Source organism: Bremia lactucae, linkage group LG8, assembly GCF_004359215.1.
Source record: "Bremia lactucae strain SF5 linkage group LG8, whole genome shotgun sequence".
Lineage (NCBI taxonomy): Eukaryota > Oomycota > Peronosporomycetes > Peronosporales > Peronosporaceae > Bremia > Bremia lactucae.
The window spans coordinates 1,653,319-1,660,110 of record NC_090617.1 but is presented as its reverse complement, the minus strand read 5'-3'; positions in this window follow the sequence as shown (position 1 = coordinate 1,660,110).

The following is a 6,792-nucleotide window of genomic DNA, read 5'->3' as shown; positions in this document are numbered from 1 at the left end:
CACATTTGTGACCAACCCTTGTGTATGTGATGCACATGGAAGCATTCGCATTAGGAGGGATGACGCCTAGCGTCATCCGTTACGCGAGGTATCTAGAAAGATACTCTTGCAATACATATTAAGTGTATTTTATAGAGACGACATTTTGATTGGTAAAACTAGGTTTTTGTATTTAATACGATTAAATATAAATCAGTCTGAAAACTACTTCCTACTTGGTAAGTGCGCACGAGGAGCGGATTGCCGCTCCCGTGACGACACTTAACCAGAGTACTTAGTGCGTTGGGTGGGGTCGCTAACGCACCCACCACAACTACCTCACTGCACGCAAGAGAAGCAGGTTAAACCGCTTCCTCGCTGTGCTGGGGTGTATGTCTAAGTAGAGCGTGGCCGCATTACGACGTACCCGCCTACATTTGCGGATGGTTCTGTCAAGACCCACCTATTTCGCCTCGAATGAGAGACGCTAGATCATGCGATCTCTATAGCGGATTAGGACGACTTCAGCCTAAAATGGGCTTTTGTCCATTCGGGTTCTTATCGTCCATCGAGAAGACGAGAAATCAGAGGTCCCGAAATAATGGACCTCTATTATATTGACAGCGAGAAGCCTCGCTCGTCGATTTACAAGCGATTGCAAAGATGCAATCACTGTCAAAGGACAGGGCACTAAGACTATGAATCTAGCGCCCACGCCTAGTACCAAGCGAGGCGATCAACCTCCCGCTAAGAGTAGCAGAGGATTCAGATTCTAAGCTGTTGCGAAAATACAACGGCGAGGCGGATCACCAAAAACGGTCAGGGTCAGGAGGTGGAGAGCGCGCCCTACTGATCCAGCAAAGTCAAAAGAATTTGCAGGTCGCTTTACGAAGTTTTTACCTCTGGTGATGACATTACGCTCAATCGCCATGCAATTTTAAGTGACAAAGGATTGGTCACTTCGTTTCCTAGTTGATTGTGGGGCGTTGAGCAATTACATTCGATGTCAATCGCTGGAATATCGCAGGCTCAATATTGTCGATATACCTCTAACGAGGATGACAGTGCCCTGGAAACATACGCATCTGCAACAGTTTAAGAACCTGTTGTTGGAATCCAATACACGCTAGAAGTTTACACGATAATGATTTCATTGTTCTTATTTTGAATTACAAATTTGTTGTCATCCTGGGGGATTTCATGAATCAGAAAATACGAGCCATGTATAATTGTCAGCATTGATATAGTACGTAGAATGTCCACACGCTTGTGGGCGCTCGAAGACGTTCATAAGATAGCCATATGATGAGCCTGTCTATGCTCATCATTTGGTCATCTTATGAACGTCTTCGAGCGCCCACGAGCGTGGACATTCTACAATTGAATGCGATGGCCTCACTTGTAATTCGATCGCTAGTACGACTGCACAAGACACCAGTGTGACAACCCAACATACTGTGATGTTATATATTACAGACACAGGCAGCGCCGAAGATCGACCACTCGAATAAGTCGGATGGTTTGAAACGAGGATGCTTGCATCGAGAACAACTTTCAAGGAGATTTAAGCGCCTATCTATAAGAGACAGCTCGAAATCATAGATCGATTGTAAGATATTTCGCTGTGGAATTGCAACAACAGCTCGAGGCAGTTGGAGGGGTACTTTTTAAATAAATAAGGGAGTAAGTTCACTTAAACTTGAGGAGGCAAATCCCCCATATTCCGAGGAGCTAAGTCCCCAGGAACCTGTGGGAAAATTGCGAGGCAAAAATCGAGACTTTAAAAGTCTTGGTAAACAACGGATCAACTGTAGGCGATTATAAACTTGATTTCATAGCGCCTCCATTCTTAACTTCGGAGATAACTTAGTTTCCAACGCTAGAATCGAAACGGTTCTTGTGTGATCTGCTTAGTGGCAATGTCAAGCAGATCTGCGTTCTCGTCACAGAAGATGAGAGCGTGGCCGATATGTGATCGGTAATATTACGTTAGCAGCTCATCGATGAACGAAAGTATTTTCGATGAGAATACGAATTTAACGCTTTGCTTTTCAAACCTGTGAGCCGTTTAAAACAAATCCTTTCTATAAGAATTTGATGGAATTCAAGGATGTGTGCCCTGATTCGGTACCGTGCGAGTTGCCTAAGGTTAAAGCCACTCGACTCGAAATCGACCTGATACCAGATACCAGATACGAAGTGGCGTGCTGCGAAGCAGTGGCCACTGCCTCGCAAATGAGTAGCAGCGATCGACAAGCTCTTCGCCAATCGCTTAGCAGTAGGCCATGTGACAGGTCTACCTCCCCACATAGCTATCCGACATTATGTGGGCGCAAGGCAACATCAGTGAAGCGGATAGTGCATTTAATAATACTGCAACGGTACCGGCTCAAATGTCGATACTGAAAAATAACGTAATCATTGATGGCATGTCAAAGAGTCCAACATCTCGTTCAGGTATCTGATGGATGCGTTCTATCGGACCCTTGTGTCAATAGATTATTCCACTCACAGCAGTAAGCAGCGCAAGCGGTATGCTTCGAGAATGGCTGCTAATGCTTTAAAGGCTTAGTAACGCCCCTGCTTCATTCAACAAATGTGTAACCAAAAGTTAAGATCGGCGGGATATTTCAGACCGAGTTATCATGTTGATGTCTTCGTTCGCAGCCGAGCCTTGAACGGAACGTCGGACTTGCAGTATATTGTACACACGTCTATAAGCTCTTATACTTATGCGTGAGCATAACTTGTATGCAAATCTCAAGAAGTGAATATTTGCTGCAAGCGAAATACCACTTCTTGGGTGCAGCGTGGTGAAACATCGTGTACGCCCCGATCCCGGAAATATCAAGGCGTTTACCTACTGGCCGGTGCCAGCCGATGTCAAGTGACTTCGTAAGTTCCTCAGCTTAGCGATGTATTCACATAAGTATTATGCCACAATAATAGCACCCCTTTCTTATTGCTAAAGAAAACTGAAAAATGCTCATGGAATCCTAATTCTCAGCGTTTCTTTGAAGGTCAACAAAGCTTGATGCAATCGCTGATCTAAGCGATTGCAGACCAAGACATAACATTTCATGTGGTCTGTGACGCCAGTGGTTTTACAATCGACTGTAGGATAATCTAATTTGACACAGACTGCGCAGGGCGCGTCGTCTGCTGTCAGTTGCTTCAGCTGCAACCAGATAAGCGTAATTACGGAGGGCATGACAAGAAACTCATTGCCATGAATTATGCACTGACTAAGCTTTTCGTCTATCTCTTAGGAGATAGACCTTTATTTGCATATACGGAGCATACGTCCTTAAGCACGACCGTAAACAGTCCACACCTCTTGCAAAGAATGGCGAGATGCATGTTTTTTTTTCGCGGAGTATAACTTCTCCGTGGAATACAAATCAGCACACTTAATGTCGTCGCTAATGCCCTTGAGCGCCGGCCTGATTTTGTGCCGACTGCGCAAATCAACAGCGAGGGTAAGCCCCCTGTTGCAACAATAAGTGTTCCGTCGTCAACATTACTTGACGACGTAAGAGGAGCTTGTCAAGACGATAAGGCTAAGAAATGGATTGATAAATCACCTCTGAAATCCATCACCACAGTCCTTTTAGGAATTTTCAATATTGTATCGATCATCGTCAGATTTGGACACACAATGGCTATGTTATACAGCTATTGCAGGCGACACATTTCGTTTCATCCTTCCTACTCGCACTGATTCGCTTGAGCATCGTGTAAAACTGTCACGCTGGGTATCGTGTAACCTCAGAGTTAGTCGCGACTTTTACTGCCAGTATGAGCTTAAGCGCAAGAAGAAAAAAGAACTTGCGTGCTTACGAGGTTTATCAACGGGTGAACCTAGCCCTTCATAACGTAACAGTCTCTGACTGTTCCGGCCGAGTGCTGACCAGTCCATTGTTACGGACAAGAATACCATTTTTCTTGTGTTCGTAGTTAAATTCAGCGAGATGAATCATCTGGTTGCGTTCTCGAAGTCGCTCACAGCCGAAGGCTGTGCTCGTGTCTTTATCAAAGCGATATTTTGCCTCCTTGATTTACCTCATGAACTAGTTTCGGATCGAGATCACCGGTTCACGGCGGAGTTTTGTCAATCCGTGTTCAAATCAATTGTGAGGAGCATAGTATTATAGTGAAGTTTTTTTTACTATGCTAATTCTACCTTAGTATTGACCATTAGTTTTAAGAATTCATAGCCGCTTAGAACCCTTCTCTGCATGTTGTAAACGGGAAGTATTCGGAGGCACCTTTGCCTTCGCTGTTATCAGTATAGGTTATTTAGTACTGAGACAGTACTAGCGAAAGGTGCCCCTTAACAGAAAGCGCTTCTCACGCCTTAAGTCCATCAATGTATGTGAAGGAGGAGGATAAACCAGGAACAACATACTCGTCGGACCCGCATGTTGAACGACTTGCTCGCAACCGTGTCATTCGCGAGTTACGGGATGACGCTGAACGAACGGGTTGACATACTTGAGCAGTAATGTTACTGCTCGCATTCGTCGCTACGTGTTTATGAAAGTTTACCGTAGACAGTAAGACTAAACTGTTTATCTTAAATAAATTAGCATTTCCTCTTCCCTTTTGCTAGCATTTCAATTCGGAAGATTTACCGCATCAGCGGTAGACTCTCGTAGGAAGCGGGTCACTGCTTCTCGAGCCAACAGCAATTAACCTGCTGACTCAGTACTTTTGTACTGCGAAGATCATTTCCCTCTTCAGTGAAAGCGCCATTGCTCTCACTGATATTACCATTGTCGGTGCTGAAAATATCAGCATCGTTATTAACAAAGTCAGCAATAGCCTCTTTGCTACTGCTGAGTTTGTCTTCTTCGATGTTGTTCAGATCAACATCGGTATCTTTCACACTGGTGAATCAATGTGTAGTGAGCAATAGCCAGATCGGTCTTAACTCGCGCGAGACCCTCCTTTTAAGCTAGAGTTACACTCTTACAAGGTGGGTATGCGTGGATATCGTAAGCCGTTTACAAATAACGGTGTGTGGTTTGTCAATGCACGCACCGAATTATTAATATCAAGTTCTGTTGTCATTGACAAAAACGCTCTCCAACTCGTAAATGAGTGGACGTAATCTCAAAATATCTCTACGAGGACACGAGTTGCACGTTCTGTCCGACCATATCTTTAAGGATGGTCAGAAGTTGACATAATGAATCGGATACGTAACGCTATCTTCTTAATTGACGTAATATATCAAACTTAGTATGTATTGCGACTTATTGCTTACTGCCCATTCGCGCGTCTAGCAGCGATTGGCGGAGTTGATTTTAAAGACTGAAATTAACCAATGAACAGAACTATCGCAATGCCGTTGCAGTAAATCTCGTGTATGGTAATATTCGAAATGGAACGACTAAAATAATTAGGTTGTTCTCCTTTATTGTTCCTTTTGTAGGTTATAATATTACTACCCGTCACATCCCGCCCTTATACATCAGTCACTATAGTGACTGATATAAAGATTTAAGAAGAGTACTATTGTGTATCTCTACGAAAAAGACTACTTGCTGGTTTGCAAACGCATTGGCAACCAATTCATTGCATGTTTAACATGTCCATGCGGTTTGCCTTTAAGGCAGCTCTGCGCGACTAGGTGTAGTTGCTGATGAGACTACAACAGCGGACGCTCAGGCGTCTGTTGCAGGAAACAACTCGCCATTAACTCCGATGTAGGTATAGGTTGTGTTAACGATAAATATACGACCGGCTTTCAACTGAGCTAGACGAATAAGATTTTGGAGGCGTGCTTGATGAGTCAAATGTCCGACTCAAAAACATCTGACCTCCGGAACACCCGAGGTGATTCCGCTAAACCAGTGGGCGTATCAACTAAAGAGTTGTTTGCCAAAATGTTCATTTCGTCCGAACAACTTGTTGAGGGATCATCTTGTGATGATTACAATGCTGTTGGTGCTAACATGCGTCACCGGAAGGAAGTGATCGTAAAAATCACTTCGAAAGGAATACCAGCTCGAATGGCAACTATAGTCAAAGGGAGAAGGACCACAATAGGTCTCGTGTCGCTCCACTTAAATAGCCTTGACTGCTACGGGCACCTAAATTTATCCGTCTGGAATGACGAGCGAACGATCCAGAATTCCGTTGTTCGGCTGATCCAGACTTCAAGGTCTGGTGAGGACGAGCTCGAGGTCTTTATCGATGTCTTTTTGCGGCATGCGTGCTAAGAATGTGAATCTCTTGTTCAAGCTACTTTTGTACAGAAGCCGCCACGCTGGCTAGAAACTTGATTCCGGTACATGATCGTTCTGGAAAGAGATACATAATCGGTGCACGCTAATAGTTTCTTACGTTTGTTATGAGAGGTAGGTATACTTTGCTTCTTATGGGGAGACCTATGCCCCTGCTGCGTTAAAGATGCGTAGAAAGGCGTATTTCTTAGACGCCCATTAGAGGGAGTTCCTTTCTGATGAGATGGGCGAAAGATTTGTAATTTGCAATTCCTTCACGAGCGCGCGAAGCGCACTCTTTCCGAAGGAATTTGTGGATAAAAAATGGGTCTCGTTATACTGTTCGGCGAGACGCGGAACATCTATGCGCAGTTGGAAGCGAGAATTCCAATAAAATTGGGAGAGTGGATACCCTCGACATCGAACGAGATAACTCTTTCGAACCCCCCTCACCTTGCGGTGTTTCAAAAGCGCTTCTAAAATTTAAGTCCATTAATGAATGAGGACGACATCATCTGAGTCGCGCACTCCAGTGACTGCGGGAGGACGTGGATTATGAGCGTGATCGTCGTCATTACATACA